At 47.3% G+C, this 9,036-nt stretch overlaps 1 non-coding gene across 1 annotated transcript; it reads left to right on the top strand.

Annotated features, from left to right (window-relative positions):
• Positions 1-393: 393 nt before the first annotated feature.
• On the top strand, positions 394-469 carry TRNAV-GAC (transfer RNA valine (anticodon GAC)). Its single transcript has one exon. It is a non-coding gene; the product is annotated as a tRNA-Val (tRNA).
• The last annotated feature ends 8,567 nt before the right edge of the window (positions 470-9,036 follow it).

The following is a 9,036-nucleotide window of genomic DNA, read 5'->3' as shown; positions in this document are numbered from 1 at the left end:
AGGTGCTGGAATGGCTCTGGTTGCAACAGAGTGATGCCCCAGATGGGCAGAGCATCACCCCCTGGTGGGTATGCTGGGTGGATCCTGGTGGGGCGCATGCGGGAGTCTGTCTGACTGCCTCCCCATTTCCAACTTCAGAAAAATACAAAAAAAAAAAAAAAAAAAAAAAAAAAAAAAAAAAAGAAAAGCAAACTCATCATGGGCTTTCTTATGTCCCAGATTTACTTTGTCCTTCCGTTCTCCTGTCTCTGTCCATGACACCATGGGATCCATTTGGGACTCGTCCTTTCATTTGCACCTGGGTCATGTGATTTGGCTCCATGTGTTTATTGAGCACCGCCTGTGTGCCAGGATCCAGCCCTGAGGATGTGAGCATAAAGAAACCAGACCAGAGCCCTGGCCAGTTGGCTCAGTGGTAGAGCATCGGCCTGACGTGCAGAGGTCCCGGGTTCAATTCCCGGCCAGGGCACACAGGAGAAGTGCCCATCTGCTTCTCCACCCCTTCCCCTCTCCTTCCTCTCTGTCTCTCTCTTCCCCATCCGCAGCCAAGGCTCCATTGGAGCAAAGATGGCCCGGGCGCTGGGGATGGCTCCTTGGCCTCTGCCCCAGGCACTGGAGTGGCTCTGGTCACAACAGAGCCATGCCCCGGAGGGGCAGAGCATCGCCCCCTGGTGGGCAGAGCGTTGCCCCCTGGTGGGCGTGCCGAGTAGATCCCGGTCGGGCGCATGCGGGAGTCTGTCTGACTGTCTCTCCCCGTTTCCAGCTTCAGAAAAATTCCAAAAAAAAAAAAAGAAACCAGACCAGGTCCCGGCTCACCTGAAGCTTATACTCTGGCTGGAAACAATAGATAACAAACTGATACAGAAACATACAGACAAAAAGGTGGTCCGATGTTGGTAAGCGCTAAGCAGGGAATTATGAGTGTGAGAGTCCCGCCTGTGTGGCTGCTGCTGCCCAAGAGCCGTTGGGGAGGCGCCATTGAAAGTGAGGCCCGAAGGTCCTCGGACGATCAGGGGAAAGGGCCTCTCAGGACGAGGGGCCAAGCTCTGGGTGAGCCTGGTAAGTTCTAGGAACAGATGGAAGGTTGGTGAGGTCAGGGCTTGATGGCGGTCATGCGGGGCAACCCTGACGGCCATGACTTGACCTCCATCGCTGCTGCTCCATGCTCTGTTGCCTGGCACCCGGCCCAGTAGGAAGTGCCCGTCACCTTCTCCCCATCTTTGCTCTCTCCCATACTGTGTTGCACACACATACCTAATTAGCCTTCTGACACGTTTACGTCACCATGCTGTCGTAGAAAAGCCTTCCATAGTTGTACAGCAGTGGTCTGACCTGCCTTTTGGGGGTCGTAGGACAGGCAGCGCTGTCCTGGGTGTGCTTGCTCCCTGGGCCTTTGGAGGAAATGATGTCTCTTGTTCCCTCTGCTGTTTGTTTGTTTGTTTGCTTTTCTGTTACTGCTCTAAGAAGTCATCACAGATTTAGTGGCTTCACACAACACACGTTTCTTCTCTGCTGGTTCCGCGGGTCAGATGTACCACGTGGGTCTCACAGGGGTTACCTCAGTATCCCGGCAGGGCTGTATGCCTTTCGGGAGGCTCTGGGGAGAATCCGTGTCCTTACCTTTCTCCTAGCTTCCAGAGGTTCCCAAATTCCTCAGCTCGTGGTCCCTTTCTGCACCATCAGAGCCAGCGAGAGAGCTTTCTCTACGGGCTCTCTGACCCTTATTTCTTGCTTCCCACTGTTGCTTGGGAGGACCCTTGTGGTTACGCTGGGCCCCGAGATAACCCAGGATAGAACCGGCCGCCCAGCTCAAGGTTAACTCGTAGTAAGCTTATTTCCCTCTTACTGAGTAATACAGTGTATTTACAGGTCTGGGGGATTCGGGCATACAGGATGTCGTTAGGGGGTCATTAACTACTACGTCACACTTCTTTGACACACAAGATTTACTAGATATTTGTGGTTCATGGGGAATTTCTGCAAGTGGAAATGCCACTAAGACTAAGGGAAGGCCTGTCAGGGGAATCTGATCGCCTTGTTTTCATGAACATGGTGAAGTTGTGTCCTCTCCCCAGGGCAGGCCTGCTAGTTTTTCCTGCCAGGGCCGGTGAATGGGGGATGCTGGGAATAGTTCTTGGATGTAACTAGAAAAGCAAACAACAATTCTCTTATCTCACTTATTGTCCACCCAGGTGGAGAGTTGTAACCACTGACCTTTAAGGTACCTCCTGACCCTGAGAGTCTATGACTTTCTTTTTTATTGAGGTGGCTTCCAAGAGAGATTGCGCTGTTGGGAGATATGGAAATAAAGGGAATCATGTGAGGGAACCTATTAAAAGAGTTATTATTGCCCTTGCTGGGTGGGTCAGTTGGTTAGAGTGTTGACCTGATATGCCAAGGTTGCAGGTTTGATCCCTGGTCAGGGCACATACAAGAATCAACCAATGAGTACATAAATAAGTAGAATAAAAAATTAATGTTTCTCTTTTGATCTCTTAAAAAAGAAGGGAGTTGTTTTTAAGCTTTATATAATGGATATATTCTGTCTTCTCTACACTTAGAAATTTTTCAGGGAAGAGATACCAGATTGTTCCTCAGTGAGACATTATTTTGTTGTCTTCAACCTCTAAGTGATGTCTGCATGCCAAAAGAAGCTATTCTTTGGCCGGGAACACAAGTCAATGCTCATTATATTGATCTCCAATGGACCATGACCATATGCCCTGAATTTCTGGAATAATTCTCATTTTGTATACCTTTATTCTTTTCAGTAAAGAATTAATTAAATGTATAACTAAATATAATTTAATTTTACATCTTGGTAAGACTTTTTCTACAAATTACTTCACAAATCAGAAAAAGATCCTTAATCTTAATCCATGTTAATTTGCAGTTTGGGCAAAAGTAGTGGAATATCTGTTTTCCTGGTGGGTGGAATTTTCTGCCTGAATAACTGTATTGCTCCAAAACATTCCTAGTGTGTAGAGCTAGAGACCAAAAAAAACCACCTTATTTCCAGGATCTCTGTATGAGCAGCAAATTGCTACCAAAAATAAATTTATTTTGTAAACAGGTAAAAGAAAAAAAAAAACATTAAGAATAATGACATTTGCACGGACATCCAGAACAGAGGGACAGCTGTTGGAGGGGAGGGGGCAAGGGACCAGAAAAAAGAAGGTGAAGGGATTAGCCAAAAAACTCTCTCTCTCTCTCTCTCTCTCTCTCTCTCTCTCTCTCACACACACACACACACACACACAACAACAACAACAACAACATGTTGATATAGATAACAGGGTGGAAGTAGCTGGGGGGAGAAGGGGGCTAGAGGTAGGGGAAGGTGAGCAAAGGAGAGAAAAACAGAGGCAAAAAGAGACTTTTTTGGGGGGAGCGAGGGGTTGGGGTACATGATGCTCTGTGTAGATGGTGTTATATTGGGTTGTACCCTTGAAACCTGTATGGTTTGGCAAACCATGTCATCACAACAATTTTTAAAAAATAACATTTAATGTGTATTTTGAAAATGAACATCATTTAGTTTGAAAATTAACATAATCTAGACACTAAGTGCTTTACAGAGACAGTTTTGTTTCAGTCTTAAAAACGAGAACTCTGCACCCTTATTACAGATTGGGGCAGTGGATGAAGCACTTGGAGCAATGTGTCCCGATCATGCGTAAAGCTAGACGGGGGAGGAATCATATCTGGATTAATTCACTGCCCCGAATACTGATCCAGCCCCAAGCCTTTCTTCCTCTCAGGCCCTCATGGTGGAGAACAGGCTTTGGGATGTTGGTGGTTTTGAGGGGGGAGGTGGTTGGGCTGACAGAGACAGGAAGGTGGGATTGTAGCGGTGTTCTAACAGGATGTGACCCCCCTGAGCTGCAGAGGAACCAACTAGAGTTCCTTACCAGGATCCAGAGACCTCGATGTGTGGGGTCGCAGGGTTCTTGCTTTGGCATCTGGTGTGATCTCATCTGCCCTGTTCCAAGAAGTAGCTCACCATCCACCCAGCTACTCAAACTGGAACTAGGAGTCATCTACAGTTCCTCTCTTTTTTTCTCTCAAATTCTACTCTCCAGCAAGGTCTGCGTGTCTTCTCTTAAAATACATCTGGAATCGGGGTCTCTGTCCGTCCCAATAAGTGCCACCCACTTGGTCCCCTGCTTCCTCTCTCCTGCTGTTCCTACCATCCTGCTTCCTAACTGGCTTCCCTGCTTCCACTTCTGCTTGCCTAAAATCCCACCCTAAAGCTATCTTGTAAAAATGCAAGTCAGATTATATCTTTCTCTCCCTCTTTTTTTTTATTTTGAGAGAGAAAGAGGAAGAGAGGAAGGGAGAGAGAGATAAGAAGCATCAACCTGTAGTGGTGGCACTTTAGTTGCCACCACTTAGTGGCAACTAAGTTGTTCATTGATTGCTTCTCATATGTGTCTTGACCGGGTTGGGGGGCTCCAATTGAGCCAATGACCCCTTGCTTAAGCCAGCAACCCTGCACTCAAGCCAGGTGATCCCCACAATCAAGCCAGATGAGCCCGCTCTCAAGAGGGCAACCTTGGGGTTTTGAAACTGGGAACTCAGTGTTCCAGGTTGATGTTTTATCCACTGTACCACCACTTGCCGGGCCTATCTTTCTCTCTCTTGCTTTATCTTCATAGACATCTTCCTGCTGCCTTTAGAATGATGTCCTAGTCCCTTAACATGGCAGAAAGACCCTGCGTGTACTGGGCTCTGGCCACTTCACCAATCTCATTGCGTGTCCTCTTTCATCCCGTCCCACCTCAAAGCCGGCTTTGCACCTGTGTTCCCTCCTTTGGAGTCACCTCCCCCTTTAGATAGTTATTATCTCTTCAAAGAGGCCTCAAGTAAGCACACCTCCACATGCACCCCTCAGATAGTCGATCACATCACCCTTTCCATCTTCATGTAGCAATTATTCCAGTCTATTATTATTTTATTTGCAAGCTTGTTGTTCTTTTGTCTATCTCTCCCACCAGAGGGCTGGAGCTCATCTGCCTGAAACCTCGGAGTCTAGCATGATGTCCGATACATAAGGGTTCATTAAATATCTGTTAAAGAAATTACAGAATGCATCATAATGATTTTTTAAAACTGATTTGAGAGAGAGACATCAATTTGCTGCCCCACTTATTTATGCATTCATTGGTTGATTCTTGTATGTGCCCTGATCGGGGATCAAACCTGAAACTTTAGTGTATCAGGATGGCACTCTACCCAACTGAGATTTCCAGCAAGGGCAGAATGCATCAAGATGATTTTTTGAAGTATTGTGTTCTTCAGTACAGTGCATATAGCAGACACATTTTGGAGTATCTGCTTAGTTCATAATAACCCTCTTCACTGGGTTCCCCAATTCAGAGGAAGGGCCCCTGGAACCATTTCGTTGAACATACTCCTGCCACCACGGATAAATAAGCGAGCTGACCCAAGCCAGGCAATCAAAGTCGCAACCGTTGCAAGTCGGCGTTGGGATGAGTAGTATGATGATGCCATCCTGTGCACCCTTGGAGCCCTGGGCAGCCCTGGGTTCTGCTCTGGACATGGGACTGGACCGAGAAGGTGGGTGAGCCGAGAAAGAGGAGCAGAGTGAATAGATATGCAAAGAGAGAATGTGCGACAACACGCAGGGGGGAGTCTCAGTGACATGACAGGCCCGAGTCCAGGACCTCCCTACAGCATGGCCGACCTCCGGCCCTGGATTCAGGAAAATGCCCACTGCCTGCCCTCCAAATGCTGTCCCAGGGGTGGAGCTAGTGTGGGGAGCCTACCTCATGCACTTAACACTCTGTGGAAACAGACGTGCTGTTAGCATGTTGTTCTGCCTGAGCGTGTGCTGCTCTGTGCCATGTTTACTGCCTAGATCAGGGGTCGGGAACCTATGGCTCGTGAGCCAGATGTGGCTCTTTTGATGGCTGCATCTGGCTCACAGAGAAATCTTTAATAAAAAAAACAAAACGTTAAAAATATAAAATATTCTCATGTATCACAATCCATTCATTTCCTACCGCTCATGTTCACGGTTGCGGGTGGCTGGAGCCAATCACAGCTGTCTTCTGGAACAACACCAAATTTTTATTGGATAATGCGTAATGTACATGGGTCGTTGTATAGCTTTCATGGAGTTACATTTTAAAATATGTGGCGTCCATGGCTCTCTCAGCCAAAAAGTTTCCCGACCCCTGGCCTAGATGGATGACTTCTTCTTCCGCTGGAAAGTGTGTGTGAGAAGGTTTCCAGAAGCCGCCGTTGAAGAAGAAGAAGCCAGAACCTGACATCTTTGTTGTGGTCCCTGTAAGGAGAGAGGCCAGAGACAACGAGGACCAGAGGGTGGAGGCGTGAGCGGGGACAGACTAGGTGCTGAGGCAGGTGGCAGGGAGCCACTCGGGGAGGCCTGGCTGTGAGCAGGGCGCTGGAGGACTGAAGGGCCCATGGGACACCAAGGGTCTGGTTGTAAGATATGAGCTGAAAAACAGCAGTGAATTCTCTTCTGGGGGTGGATGGATCGTTAGGCTGAAACCCACCTTCACGGTGGAAAATAAAGTTGGTTTAAAGAATAGCAGGCTGCTACACTGTTGGTCACGATCAATATCTACTCAGTTTAAGGCTACACAGTCCCCTCAGCCTGACCTCCTACTAATGAGGGTCTAGAGTCCAGTGGCCCTGGGTGGGGGTTTAATACTGTTGCAGTCACACCAATGCAAAAGCCCTGTATCAATAAGCCCTGTGTCTCCCGGGGGTTGGGGTGGGGAGGACACAGGCCAGCCTCTCAGCAGGGCTATCATCTGTGCAGTATCTCCCAATGAGCCCACTGAGGTGGGAGCATCAAAAGCCCAGCGGGCACTGTTTACATCGGAGAGTATAGGGCATCAGCCACACAGAGGGACTGCCTCCCCAAATGATGCCCCTGATCAGGCACTTCTCTGGGAACCCCCCTTCCCCCGACAACTCTGAGCTCTCCAGCATGACTTTCACTCTTTTGAGATCCTGTGTTTCTTAAGTATAGCTCATAGAATGATGACTCTATTGTACAAGTGAGGGGATGTTTCCATTAGTAGCTGCAGTTAGCTTCCATGCAAATTTATAAGCAAGGAGTTGCTCAAACTTTTCTCTGTTCCTAAGACAAGGCCGGCAGAATGGCAATGGAGGAGGCTACTAGAAACTAGTATTCAAAAAGATGTCAAGGTTTACCAGCCCTAGGGAAATAAGCCCCTGAGCAATTCAGTAACACAAGACCAGACGTCTTTTTTTGCAGGGGAATGTGCATAAGACTGGGGCCCAGTGGATCTTGCCTTTCTGTTTCACAACACACTTACATACATTAATGCATAGTCTCATGTGGCCGTAGCGGAACTGTCTTCAAATTGGGAATAAATGTAACTTAATTTCTCAGTGTTACAAGGATGATCGTCGAAACATCTCAGGTGCTGGGAATATTTCCAGGGATTACTGTTACTTTATTAACATAAGTCTCTTCTCCTAATAATGAATTTTTGCCACTTGCAGCTGAAGTTACATCTTTCCCATTTTTTCAACTCTTGTTTTGTTTTTATTTTTCTTCAATAATGCATAGAGTCAATTTTCTTTATTTTTAAATTTTTCTTTATTTTATTTTTTTATTAAGTGAGAGGCGGGAGGCAGGGAGGCAGGGAGGCAGAGACAAACTCCCACATGCACCCTGACTGGGATCCACCCAGGAAGCTCACTAGGGGGCGATACTCTTCCCATCTGGGGCCGCTGTTCCATTGCTCAGCAACTGAGCTATTGCAGCACCTGAGGCGAGGTCATGGAGCCATCCTCAGTGCCTGGGGCCAAATTGCTCAAACCATTCAAGCCGTGGCTGTGGAAGGGGAGGGGAGAGAGAGAGAGAGAGAGGAGAGAGAGAGAGAGAGAGAAAGAGAGAGAGGTGGAGAAGCAAATGGTTATGGTCACTTCTCCTGTGTGCCCTGATCAGGACTCAAACCCAGGACTTCCACATGCTGAGCCAACCCTCTACCACTGAGTCAACCCGCCAGGGCCAAGAGTCCGTTTTCTTTTGTGGCCCCATCTTGGCTGCAGTGCATGGTCATTCTGTGCCTCATTTCCTCTAAAAATAAATGCAGCAATTTTCAACCAGTGCACCGCAAGAATATTTAAACTATGCAATACCCAACTATTTAGTCAGGGGCACTTGACCTCTTTTCCCTTAGATCATCAAATAAAAAAAAATGGCAACAGCCAACGCAATAGCTTTCCGGTGTGAATAAATCCAAATTGTATCTATTTGGGGGTTGGGGGTCAGATAAAAAATAGGTTTTCTGGTGTGCCACAGAATTTTAATAATTAGTTTGCAAGTGCCATGAGATGGAAAAGGTTGAACATCACTGCCCTAAGGAATGGAGCAAGGTTGTGAGCATACGCACCTCTGTAAATTTAGACTCAAGTCTGGGGTCCCCACATAATAGCGACACAAGTGATGAACAGTTTGTTTTAATGAAGTAACTGGCATTTAATATGTTATTGATTTTTTTTTTCAGACTCTTACTAAAATGTTTGGGAATGTGAACCCCCACACCTATTCCCACCCCCGCTCCTATCAGGCAGTATGGACTAAGTATGAATTCATACATCAGGATTCTGGATGCTGTGTTATCTCTGGGCCAGCACATATTACCTAATCAGCACTGATTGTGCTGTGGCCGTTCGTGAAGTTTCAAAGCATCCTTTTCAGTCAAGGCAGAATGAGGGGTTTCTCACAGCCCCGAGATTAGGGCGCCGCAGGACACTGGAGAGGGTGGGATTGTTGATAATGCAGAGCGAGCAGTCGTGGATTTCATTTGTTGACCTGGATTTGACCTGTTCTGATGGCTTCCATAGTGGGAATGTGTTTAGATGTTTCCCGTTGATGGCCTTTTGCTGCATCTTCTTCCATCTGGTAGCGTCCTTCTCCTGTTTTCTGCCTGGCAGACTTCTGCTCCTTCTTCAGGATGCAACTCAAAAGCCATCTTCCGGAGAGAGACAAGATGGTGCTGGAGTAGG

Source organism: Saccopteryx bilineata, chromosome 1 (genome assembly GCF_036850765.1).
Source record: "Saccopteryx bilineata isolate mSacBil1 chromosome 1, mSacBil1_pri_phased_curated, whole genome shotgun sequence".
Classification (NCBI taxonomy): Eukaryota; Metazoa; Chordata; class Mammalia; order Chiroptera; family Emballonuridae; genus Saccopteryx; species Saccopteryx bilineata.
The sequence above is the reverse complement of the archived record's forward strand: the minus strand, read 5'-3'. Positions and strand labels throughout refer to the sequence as shown.